A 13,287-nucleotide genomic window follows, 5' to 3' on the forward strand; every position below is an offset into this window, starting at 1 on the left:
TTATAAATAACCATACTTTGACCAGAGACAGTTCTCCACTCGAACTTCTCGAAACTGCTGAAGTACCTTACAGTGATGAAATGGAGAGAAAAAAAATAATTTTGGTTGCTAAACTGTAATACAAAGTACTATGTACCACACAAGAACCTCCAAGCCTGCAAAGACAGCTCCTCAGTCGAAGATGTGTAGCTGCTAGAGCTATTGAGGGGTTGTTGTACCTAAACAAGAAAGGGGAAGAGATAACGATGCTCTTACCCATGTACTGCTTCCTTGCTTGCTTGTTCTTGCGCCTCTTTCTTGCCTCCTTAGCTCTCACATGAACCAGAGATATGATACCATAAAGAGAATGCGGGGGAGAGGGAGAGCTTGAGTTCCTTGCACAACAAGCAAAAACACACACACAAGAGAGAGCAAGGCACAAGAGAGAGAGCAAGGCACAAGAGAGATGAATAGCTGAATTTTCTTCTTCTCTTTTGTACAACCATATAACTAAAAGATAAGAGTACATACATAAAATAAAAGTACTCTCCTATAACAATATACAATGGTCGGTTCTATCATGTGAACCTGACTATATGAGCTGATGCTATAACTATGTCATAACTCTAGTACAACAAAGTGGCTATCACACAACCTGTCATCCACTAGTGGAATATTAACCATAATCTCACCAACCATGCCAATGCCATAATAAGCGCAGAAGCTATCACCCAGGTGGGTCATCTAGTTGAGCTCAATATCTCCACAATGGCAAGCTATCTTAAGGGTAGTAGTTTCATGGATGAATCAAATTGTGGATCACTTTAACCCTGAGGACACTTGAACATTCCAACAATGTTACTACGAGTTTTTTGACTATTTTGTTGAACCTTAAGGTCCTATATTCTTTGTGATTTGTGGGGATAGTCAGCGCACTTGGCACTTGGAAAGTGGCTCGAGGTACTTTATTAACCTTAGAGTAAAAGAGTCATTTGAAGGGGATGCACATGGTATGGAGCCTTCAAGAGGAATACTTGTGCCATGTCACGTGAGGCCATCATAAAGGAATAATCTTTTGGTACGATGGAGATAAAAAATAGGAAAATAATTCAAGGACCGCATGGAGAGGGATTTGCAATTGCAAGGAGAAGTGGTTCAAGAGAGTGTGATTTTATAAATGAAGCACATGTGCTCCATGTAAATATAGAGGGCTCTAAGAGAAAAGGTATCACATGTTCAGTACATGTGTCATAGTATCCTAATTATAGTTGCAAAGGACTTCATATGAAGACAGGTAAAAAATGAGTAGTATGTCCTATGCAAGCATATATAGTTTGTGTTCTTGAGGGTTCTTAGTTTGCACACCCAAATGCATCACTTCATCCCATCAGGCTGCACTATCCAAGTTGGAGTTAAGTCAAGCCTTGCAAGTTCATAGAAAACACACAAATCCATGATAGGTTACATCTTTTTGGTGGGTTGTGAGATCCTTGCCCCCTCCACGGTGCCCCCTTCGAGGGCGCTGGTGGTGGAACCAACGTCAGCCTCTCATGTGGGGCAGAGATCCACACTCGGGGCCTCGCCCATGGATATCTGGACAAGAGACTAGTCCGGCGGTTCCTCCACGAAACTGAACCCGAAAAATCTTCTCTCGCCCGGAAGGCACAGGCGATTCCTCCACGAAAAATCTTTGAATGGGAGAATTAATCTATCGGGTCAAAGTCTTAACTATTCAAATTGATCTGATCGAACCTGAAGTCACATGGTCAGATCAAAGAAGAGACTTGCACTTGGTCCATAGAATCACCACTTTTTTCCTCCTTTAAAACGCGGCACATTTGCTCATTCCCTCCCACAGAACAAGGATCTTCTTAGGACTTAATCCTATTCGTAACTTAATGGTATCGTAGGAATCCCCCGCCGTTGGCTAACCCATGCAGCCTTGGTCCATGGGTTAGCCAACGGCCCAACCACTGTATTGGTGGGATTCCTTTATAAAGATTTGGTTATGTTTTGCCCGAGTACCGAGGAAAAGTGTTCCTAGGCCCCCTAGCCGGCGTTTCATGCAAAAATTAAGGTAGGCATACCATGTACACACCCATTATGAAATTGCCATTTATAAACAGATTCGGCTGTCTTTAAAAAACAATCCTTCAATGAAAAATCATAATATTGCTGATCATAATCCTCAAAACTTTTGAATCCATGGTATTACAAGATATGTCATCTGGACTCTCCGTTGAAGAACAGCTGGCCAACCAACGGGATCCAATATCCAAAATTTGATTCACAAAAGTCACTCTTCTTAGTCCATCCGAGTCTTCCTCGACGCATGCATGGGTGTCCTAGCAACAGCGAGCCCGGACCTGGCTAGAACCCTCTAGGATCCTACTTAGGTGTCCTAGCACTTCACTCAGGGAGGACCGCTTCGTCGGTCCTCGCCCATCGTACAGGAAGTGCACCATTTTAATTGTACCGAGGCTGGTGGTCAAGACCTCGACAAGCTTTGCCGTGAGAGCGACGTCCCTCGACAACTCCCCGCCAGCTGTTGCAACGAACCTCCTCTTAGCAAAACACATGCTAAATGCTTCCTTCTCCTAGCATTCTGGCATAAAACAGTCCTTTAAATGAGAACATAGGTTTTATGCAAGTAAAATTCCTAGTTTTAAGATTGGTTCCACAAAACCCTTTTTCCTTAATCCCTAATTTCATAATGAGAAAGAATCCTTGATCTCGTAATCTACCCATCATTTGACTGACTGTCCAACTAGATTCTTGGTGATTTCGGTCAAGGGAAGACTAGTTAATTCAACGGTAGTCTATTCTTTTTGTATTAATAACTGGAATCGGTCACGAGGTTTTTGCTTGATTCAGATCAAGAGATGGACAAGTAGATTTACTGACCGTCCTTCTCGTTACTAACCAAAATTATTCGGTTTAGTTCTAACAAGGATTTTCTTCAGATAAACATCTACTGAATTTCTAATCGTAAGGAAATTCCAACTTTGTGAATTTCATTCCTTCTTTTTTCATAGTAGATTAAGAAATGGTTTTATTAGAGAATATTGGATTTTAATGAAAAAACTCTTCTTCCATTTAATCTAATTTTGGGTAAATACCAATTTGATGATTTAACCACACAAAATATCTAAAGATATTCTTTTTTCCAATCTTAATTTATCAACCCTGATTCTCTAGGAGGAATTATGGTGAAAATTTCTCTTTTTTTCACCAAAATTAAATTTAATTCTTTCTCTATTTAAATACCATAAAAATTCTTGTTTAACTAAATACCAATATCCATTTTTTTTGAATAAGCTTAAAATTTCTCTTTTTCTCATTTAATGATTGGATTCCAATTGTCATGAGAATTCTTCTTTTATCATAAAATGAATTTATCTAAAATTCATCTTTAAATTAAATAAAAATATGCATTATTCCAAATATACCAAGAATTCCACTTTTACCATTTAAATGATTGAATTCCAAATATGATGGGAATTCCTCTTTTATCATTTAAGTTTTCTCATGCATAAAAATAAATTTAACTAAAATTTCTCTTAAAATTAAATAAAAATATCCATTAATTTAAATATGACAAGAACTTGACTTTTACCATTTAAATGATTGAATTCCAAATATGATGAGAATTCCTCTTTTATCATTTAAGTTTTCTCATGCATAAAAATAAATTTAACTAAAATTTCTCTTAAAATTAAATAAAAATATCCATTAATTTAAATATGACAAGAATTCTACTTTTACTATTTAAATGATTAAATTCCAAATATGATAGGAATTTCTCTTTCATCATTTAAATTTATTCATGCATAAAATACATTATCTAAAAATCCTTTTTAATTTTAAATAAAAATATTCATTATTTTAATATTCTAAAATTTTCTCTTTCCCCATTGAAGTACATGGATCTCCATTATCATGGGAATTCCTCTTTTTGCATAAAAATGAAATTACCAAAAATTTCTCTTTTTCTCTAATTAATTATTTAGGTATAAATACTAAAAATTAAATTTCCATGGATGTGATGAAAATTATTCTTTTAGCATAGGATGACTAATCCTAGAATATGGTAGGAAGTCCTCTTTTCACATTATGCATAAAAATCTCTCTCTCTCTCTCTCTCTCTCTCTCTCTCTCTCTCTCTCTCTCTCTCTCCAATTAGTCTCTACTTGTCTCTTGTCAAATCCCCACCCTCTGTCTCTCTCTGTCTCTCTCTCTCTCTTATTGTCATGGCCATGCTTGATTCATCAATTGGTCTCTACTTGTCTCTCATCAAACCCCCACCCTCTCTCTCTCTCTCTCTCTCTCTCACACACACACACACACACACACACACACACACACACATACACACACACACACACACACACACACACACACACACATGCATCATGGCCACACTAATTAAAATTTTATAGATCTCTCTGTCTCTCTCCCTTATCATGGCCATACTAATTAAATTTAAATTAATTTCTCTCTCTCTCTCTCTCTCTCTCTCTCTCTCTCACTCACTCATAGCAATGGAAGTGTACTTATGGTTCTGACTAGTTTATTATGCTGTCAAATGCTATCCAGAGCTGAAAATAATTATTCTACTATAGACTGAGAAGAACTTGGAATGATCTATTTAGTGAAGAAATGGACATTGATCAAATAATATGCTGGTGTGTACAAGCGCATGAGCAAAAAGCTAATGGAAGCACACTAAGGTGTAAGTGGTGGCCATTTTTTTTGGAGAAGTAACATGCTGGAAAATATTTGAAGCTGGATTATGGACAATGATTAAGGATGTGTGGAAATTTTCTCGAGAATGTGATGTTTGTTAATGAATGACTAGGCCAACTTGAGTACACTAGACTAGATGCCCCACAATATAGTGCTCTCGATGGAACCTTTTTAGAAATGGGGTCTGGATTTTCTTGGACCATTTAAACCTCTAGCTTAAAAAACCCACAATAAATATATTTTAGTAGCCATAGATTATTGTACCAAATGGATGGAAGCCAAAGCATTAAGAGATAATAAAGCCAATTCTGTAGCAAAGTTTCTTTATGAAATCATGACCATATTTGGGTGTCCAATTGAATTAGTCAATGATTGGGGTGGACATTTTCTAAATGAACTAATTAAAAGATCAACTTAACACCATATGATCATTCATAAAAAGTCTACAATATATCATCCACATGCCAATGGTTAGGACAAATCTTTCAATAAAATTTTACTGAGAACTTTAAAGAAAGTGATCAGTGAGAACTAGACAGTTTGCCAAACTTGGCAGAAGTATGCATGTGTGTCGACAGCCCCAACATATTTCAACCAATGTTCCTCCAACTCAATCGGGAAGACATAGGGAGCACCATTGGGTTTTACAAGTTTTGCATAAATGGTTTTCGTCCTCCCTCAAAATTCCACTCCTGGGCTTAGGGCTTGTGGCATCGGGGGCATGCACGCGATGCTAAGCATGTAAAGGGATGTGATTTCTTGCCCATCATCCATAGCAAATCTGGTACCCATGCGTCTTGGAAGTATGTTCAAGGTAGCAAGGATATGCATCCGATTCTCAGTGTCTTCCAGCTCTAGAAGGGGTGCAAATTCTATGCTATCCTACTCCTCATCAATAGTCTTATGGCATGTTTGGCATACTGGATCTAGTCATTGTGACCGAATCCTCTGCGAAAGGTCGGCCACTCATAGGATGGATTTTCCAACTGTGCAGGTTAGTGTTTTATCTTTCTTTTGGATGTAGATATGATATGTATCCTAGTCATGGATCATTTTGGTTTCTCTCATGAAGGGATGTCCTAGGATGCAACCGTAGGAAACATGCTGTTGGCCAAAGTTCATCACCACAAATGCATGTTGTAAGTTGGTTTCGAAGATCTTTATCTTTAAATCCCACGACAAAAGGCATATGGTCCAGCCCCATCTATGTGTATACTTTTGAAACTTTTTGCCCCTTGATTTGTGCTTTTACCAGTGGTACTACATCTCAGTGTGGGTCTACTCTAATCAAATTTAGTGCTCTAGGTAACCTTTTTTGAGTGCTAACCATTTTAAGCCATTGCCTCCGCACCTTAGGCAGCACCAAATGTAAGAATTGAGAAGCCATGTAAGTTTGGCCCTTGACTCCCCACATTAGAGATAAGATCATAAGGTCGGTGGCCCTTACCTAGAAGAAAGTCCTCGATGATGAGTTTGCGACGAGCGACGAGGCTTCCTTGGCTTGCTGGTGCTTGGTTCTCCATCTTGCTTTGCTCTTCTTCCTTTTCACTTCTCCTTTGGCTTGTTTGAGTCCATATTTTCGGTTTCTTGAATTTTGATTCTCTTCATTGGCATGGCATTTGTGTCTAATAGAGACTTTGGATCCTCCTTTACTCTTGAAACTTTCTCCAAACCAATAATGTTGACCATCCTCTCTCCTTCTTTTGGTAGCGGTGGCAATTGAGCAGTGGAACTCCCTTGCTTGTCTTCTTTGCTCTCAGTTTTTCCCATTGATGGGTTGCCTTGTATTCTGCACCAAATTTACTGAAAGAACTTCTAGTAATTCAGTTGAGCCGTTGCATGAGCTCCTTTGGAGAGTTTTCTCTAGGTTGGATGTGTTGTGGTGGTGGCTAGATACCTCAAAGACTGAAACTTGTTCCCTTACTACTTCTCCCCCTCTAAATACTTCAGATTGAAACTTAAGCCTCCTATCTTTTGACCTAGCCAATTGGAGTGCCTCTTCAAACATTCTCAAGAATTTTTCCTTGACCTTCTTCATAAAGAGCTCTGCTAGGAACCTATCTTTTCTCAAGAAATCTGGAGCCCTTTCTTGCCCTCCTAAAGATGTGGCCCATCTTCCCCACAAATTTGAAAATTTAAAATTTTGACTCATATCCCGTATAATCATGAAAATCCTTTTGGTGTAAATCTAGGAATTTCTCCTAGAGTCTTTTTGGTATATCCCCAATTTCATATTTTATGGTAAAGGCCTAGTGGAGGGACTCCCAATTTGTTCTAACTTCCCTTGCTAAAGCTTTGTACCTAGATTTAGCCTCTTCTTTCAACACAAGTGTGGAAAGGCTCGTACTTTAATTTCATCTTGATCTTGCCCATTTATCAAGAAAGCCATTTCTAAACCATCCAAAAACTCTTGTGCATCCTCCCCATACCTCCCGTGAAAAGTAGGGAAAGCCATGATGATCTGTCAAGGCTTAAGAAAAGTGCAAAGTGGTTACATGATAAACTCTTTTCTTTTCTTTTGGGGTAGATTACAAGGACTAGAAAAGAAAGTTACAACAAAATGAATATGATTACATCAAATGAATGATTTTAATTGATCAAAGTAAGGATAAAGGGATTGAGTGATGCATTAACTTCCGTTAATCTTCCAAGGACCAAATAGAAAAGCTATTCTTTGCATTTTCAAGCTAATGATTACATGCATAGATTGCCTATAGGTAGGAGCATAGAGCTCTCCCTACCTAAAGGCCTGGGGCTTGCCTAAATGTCCATTCATGATGCTAGTAAAAGAACAAATGTAAAAGGAAATTCATAAGGAGATGTCCCTTCACTCAAGTTTACCACAAGAGTCTCTGTCCAAAGGGTTGTAGCCTGGGATTAGCCTCCAGTTGAATCAAGGGACGGGGGTAAGTAGTGATTTCTCTTGATTGTAGTTGGTCCCCCTCCATGCTAGTTCAATGTCCTCACCATGCTTCCAAGCCTCCAAGATGGATTTCTCATAGTTCTCCAAGGTTACCGGAGTTTTCTTGTTGACAAGCTTGTAAAATGGTATGAAGTCTCCTTCCTCCACTAGTTACACTTCTTTGATTCTTATCCATGATGAGAGAGTTCTTTCCCAAAGGTGATAAGTGTAAAATATCACATGCTCTACTAATCCTAAGTGGCAAGTTAATAATGCATAATTAAAGTCCCCTGGCCGGAGTGCACATGATTTAAGCAGTCTATGTGGATTGTGAGCTCCTTGATGAAAACAGAAAAGGAATTAGGTATGCGCTCTAGAATGATAGACTATGGACCCTCTGGGGGTGCACACAACCACTCCACTAAACTAGTCATGTAAGGTGATTGTAGGAGTGCTTCCATTTCTAATAGAGCATGAATGTGCTTTCTTCAAACTCTCACCTCTTCCTTTACACACACAATCCTTCCTAGGAGCTAAAGGATTTACCTAATTAATCTTCTTCACACTAGCCTGTGCCATGACGGTGAACTTTTACCTCGGTAGTCTTCTTGTGATGGTGTGAACTTAGATTGAACTTTCCTAATTTCTACTTCAAAGTTTGGTTGGTTTACCGAAGGGTCCGATTCTTGTGACTTTTGGCTTTGTAAGGTGCTCCGTGGCTCAAGGGGTAAAACATGGCCATCCTGCCTCTTTCTACATGCACTAGTTGTTTGATGATGGTATTAAGAAAGGAGATGTCTACTCCAAAAGTGAGGTTAATCATGTTAAAAAACTACATGCATCAGTCTTGTAAATTGAAGGTCTTGATTTTGATCCTCAGTGGGGCACCAATTAATGGGGGGGGGAAAAATGGACAGGATGGCCTTTACACTAATCTGCGCCACCAGGTGCCTTGTATCTTTTGGGATGGTTGAGCATTTTTCTAGCTCTCTTTATAAGACCTCCTATGCTATGGTGGCCACCTCGGGTTCTTTAGGCAAATCATCCAACAAAATGGGACTCTAGAAGCATGGCTTAGGATATGGGTGAGTACGTAGGTGTTGACAACCTTATTGCCATGTTTGGTGAGGTAGTGGGTAAAGTCCCAATGGAGCATGCTAGCCCAATTCACTGTGGTGTAGGTAGTAAACTTTATACATATCCATGCGGTTGTATATCAGTAGTTAGCCGAATTTACATGCATGATCATGGATACTACTCTGCAAGCCTTCTCTAGTTGGTGATCCTTGAGAGATATGAACTCTGTTCCATAGTTGTTCACGTGGGAAGGTGGCAACCTTTTTGAAAAAGGGGGAGGGTTTTGGACTAATTCGCAGGTGGAGTGTCTCTCTCATCAACCTTTTTGTAATCAACATCGGCATCTTGGCTCCATGGCTCCTGGTACCATACCTCATTTTGTGGCCTAATGATAATTTGCCAAGAATGCTGCCCATAACTAGGGGTGTTGCACTGGACTGCTTAGCCAAGTTTCCAAGCCCTATTTTCCCCAACTTTTCCTTCACTTTAGAGTTGTGCACTAATTGCATGTAACTAGGGGAGTGGTATTGAAAGTACACTTTCTTATTCTCCATCGTCTTTGTGTGGGTTATGATGGTACCTTGGCACTTATCCACCATCAGAGGGGTCCAAGGTAACTACCCTTTTGTTTAGTTTTCTCTTTAGAAATTTTCTTCAGGGTCACATTGTCTCCAGCCCACCAAGGAAATTGGAGAGCCTTGTTCCTCCTCATATAGAGAACTGTGAGTGTCTCCTTGCCTACCACAATGCTGAAAAAGAGAACTTGGATTAGTGAACTAACTAGTAGGAGTATCATAAGCCCTTGTTAGATGTTTCCCCAACTTTTCCTTCACTTTAGAGTTGTGCACTAATTGCATGCAACTAGGGGAGTGGTATTGAAAGTACACTTTCTTATTCTCCATCGTCTTTGTGTGGGTTATGATGGTACCTTGGCACTTATCCACCATCAGGGGTCCAAGGTAACTACCCTTTTGTTTAGTTTTCTCTTTAGAAATTTTCTTCAGGGTCACATTGTCTCCAGCCCACCAAGGAAATTGGAGAGCCTTGTTCCTCCTCATATAGAGAACTGTGAGTGGTCTCCTTGCCTACCACAATGCTGAAAAAGAGAACTTGGATTAGTGAACTAACTAGAAGGAGTATCATAAGCCCTTGTTAGATGTTAAATGTTAGAATTATATGTTAGTAAAGCAATGGTGAAAAATTTGGTAAGAAAAAATAGTGCTCTATTTTCCTAGTCATTGCCAGTGATTTAGTAGATTGCAAAATCACGACGTGATAATCTCCATTATTTCAATGGTACAAAGTAGCAAAACATTGGAGAAGGTGCGATTTTGAAGATTGAAGTGTTGACCTGAAGAATTTAAAGTCGTGATTGTGCAGGTAGTCATGACATGATTATACTAAAATGATGTGGTAATCACATGCTGTGATTGGTAATGTGGCATTAATGTCATGATTTGGTGATGAGGCATTAATGCCTTTTTTTATGTGTGCCGATTGGTGATGTGGTACTATGATTAATGATACGTCACCGTGATTCATTGGGTAGATTGGTGATGTGGCATTATGATCAACGGTGACATGTTAATCACATGCTATGATTCTGTAGAGTGTAGAATCACGATTTTTCAATGGGATGTGATCACCCATCATATAGAGAACTTTGAGTGGTCTCTTTGCCTGCCATGATGCTAAAAAAGAGAACTTGGATCACTCAACTAAATGATAGGAGTATCATAAGCCCTTGCTATGTTAGAATTATATGTTAGTATAGCAATGGTGAAAAATTTGGTAAGTAAAAATAGTGCTCTATTTTCCTAGTCATTGTTAGTGATTATAGCAGACTATAGAATTACGACATGATAAGCTCCATTATTTCAATGGTACAAAGTAGAAAAACATTGGAGAAGGTGTGATTTTGAAGATTGTAATGTTGACGTGAAGAATTTAAAGTCGTGATTGTGCAAGTAGTCATTACCTGATTATGCATGACATGGAAATCACGTCGTGATTGGTAATGTGGCATTAATTTCATGATTGGTGATGAGGCATTAACACCTTTTTTAATGTGTTTTATGATTGGTGATGTGGCATCGTGATGGGTGATATGTCACCATGATTTGTTGGTAGATTGGTGATGTGGCATCATGATTGACGGTGACATGTCAATCACATGCTGTGATTTTGTAGACTATAGAATCATGGTTTTTCCATGGGATGTGATCACTTATAAAATATTTCCACTGGCAATTGGAATGTTACAATAGAGTGGTTAATTGTTAGGTTGAATATGGTGGGGATGTCTTGATTTTGCAATCATGGTCATGATACCTGTATCCCGTGATTGTGTATACTATAGAATCATAGTAGCTAGTTGATGTTTGGTTTGCTGAAGGGGAGTGCAAAGAGACAATATTTAGTGAGATTGGGGATGGGGTAGGTCTAAAAAATAGAAAGCAGGAGGAAATAAGGGTGAGGAGAAGATCCACTTGGGAGGGGAGTGCAAGGAGACAATAGTCAGTAAGATTGGGGATGGGATGGGTCTAAAAGTAGAAAGCATGAGGATAAGTAAATATTCAAAGAAGGGTAAGGAGAATATCCACCGATGTGATTATGATCCTCTTTTTTACCAAGCAAAATAGTCATTTTAAATAACACCAAACAAGTGAAAAAAGACAAAGAAGGACCATCATGAAGCCTATTTGAAGTGGGGATGGTGTTGGTGGAGGGAAGGTGTGTAGACAACCAAAGAAAACTAGGCACGAGGAAGAACTCCAAGAAGAAGGTGAAAAATAAAAAAAGATTGAAAAAAGTGGCACAAATAGAAAAAAATATCTATTTAAAGCCAAGGGGATCAAATGGCTTAGTGAATCAATGCTTTTGACACATGGCACAATATAACTAGTCTTGGGGTTTGTGTGTCAATAGTCGATGTGATCATGTCATTAATGGCCATGATTGCTAGATAATCATACCAAGTGAAATTGCAGAGGGATCTGATTCATTCATGTCCAGGTATATAGCACTACCAAGGCTCAGAAAAGATGATTTTCATAACATTTTTTGGTGCATGATTATGCAGGTGGGGGAATCACATAGCCAAGATTTCACCAAAATTTACACCAGAATCACAGTGACAAGACAATTAGATATTGGCCATTAGGGGGTTTAGTTTGGGTCCTGTGATGATGCAATTGTTGGTGATTAATTGTGGCTCTCCAAGATGATGATGAGAAGAAGTAATTTGATGTGATTCTGTAGAATCATGGCTATGCAGAATCATGGTTGTGATTGTGAGTTTGTCATAGAGGTTGTTAAGTTAGTTAGTTCTCTGGGGCTTGTTATACAAATCATGGTTTTCTCCTGGCTTGATGCTCTATGGGGTAGGCCCAAGCATATCTGGATGAAGCTCACGATGTAGAGGGAGCACATTGGTGTAGTTTTTGCAGCTCCTCTATGGAACATAGAGCAGCTCTAACACCATCCATTGGATCAGCCAATCCATTGAATTTATAGTAGCTAGTTCTTGTGTGAACCTTTTCTTGGACATGTGGTCTTGTTGGTCTACTATAACAGCTTTATTTTTAAGGCAGGAATTGGGTAATTTACCTATTTTATCTCAATTTACTTGGCATATTGTGTGACGTCGAGTTGGATAGGTTATTGTGGCTTCCCAGTCTCACAAGTTTAGTGATGACTAACTTCCTTATCCATTCCCACTGAGTCTTGATCTCATTGATTGACTTAGTGAGCTCACATCTTAAATTGGGCCTTGTCTTGGGCACACATACCTGCTTTGTTACTTGACATGGTAGAGTGGTGTGCTTGGTAGGGACCCATTTTGGCCTTCTATTTTTGTTACCAATTGTCATGGTTGGTTCGGCCATGGTGGTCAAGGTGATTGGTGGGTGCAGAGATGAGGCTTTTGAACAAAAAGCTTTGCCACCCATAGGATTTCATGACTTGGGCAGCCATGTTTTCCTATTCCATTAATAGTATCCTTGGGCTTTTAACAGTCTTTTGGAATCCACTAGTGCTAAACACGAGGCTATTGGCTTTTAGAGTTTCACTATGGAGTGGGATTCAGGCCTCTACATGTCACACTTGTTGCCTTCTCCTGGAATACTTGTGATGTTAGTAGCATTTTGGATGGATGTGGTTGCTCAAATTTGGGATGGTGGCCATGCTCTATGGTGCCCCATAGCAACAATGTATATCTGTAGCCCCCAGATAAGAAGGGGGCAGTCCTTTGCTCCGAACTGACTTCAAAATTCACAGCGTCGAGATCTAGCTTTGTCCAGACAACATTTCCTCTTATAAGGCTCCCGCAAGCATGATGAAACCTTACATGGCTTAGGATTATTTCTCATGGAAACATTAGCTTTCAAGCATCCAAAGGCTCCTATGGGTCATGCATGTAAACTTTTAACTCTGGCTGATGTGGACTTCAACTTCAGTTTTTTCAGTTTCAGCTAGTCTCATACAAGAGCAGGTTGTGACGCCCCCAAGTCAATCATTGTGAGGAGATCAGTGGTTGTCCCTCCCATAGAGAGTACTAATTTGAGCCTCGTAGGATCTATCTC

This window comes from Cibotium barometz, chromosome 21 (genome assembly GCF_041138505.1).
Source record: "Cibotium barometz isolate CiBa-2024 chromosome 21, ASM4113850v1, whole genome shotgun sequence".
Classification (NCBI taxonomy): Eukaryota; Viridiplantae; Streptophyta; class Polypodiopsida; order Cyatheales; family Cibotiaceae; genus Cibotium; species Cibotium barometz.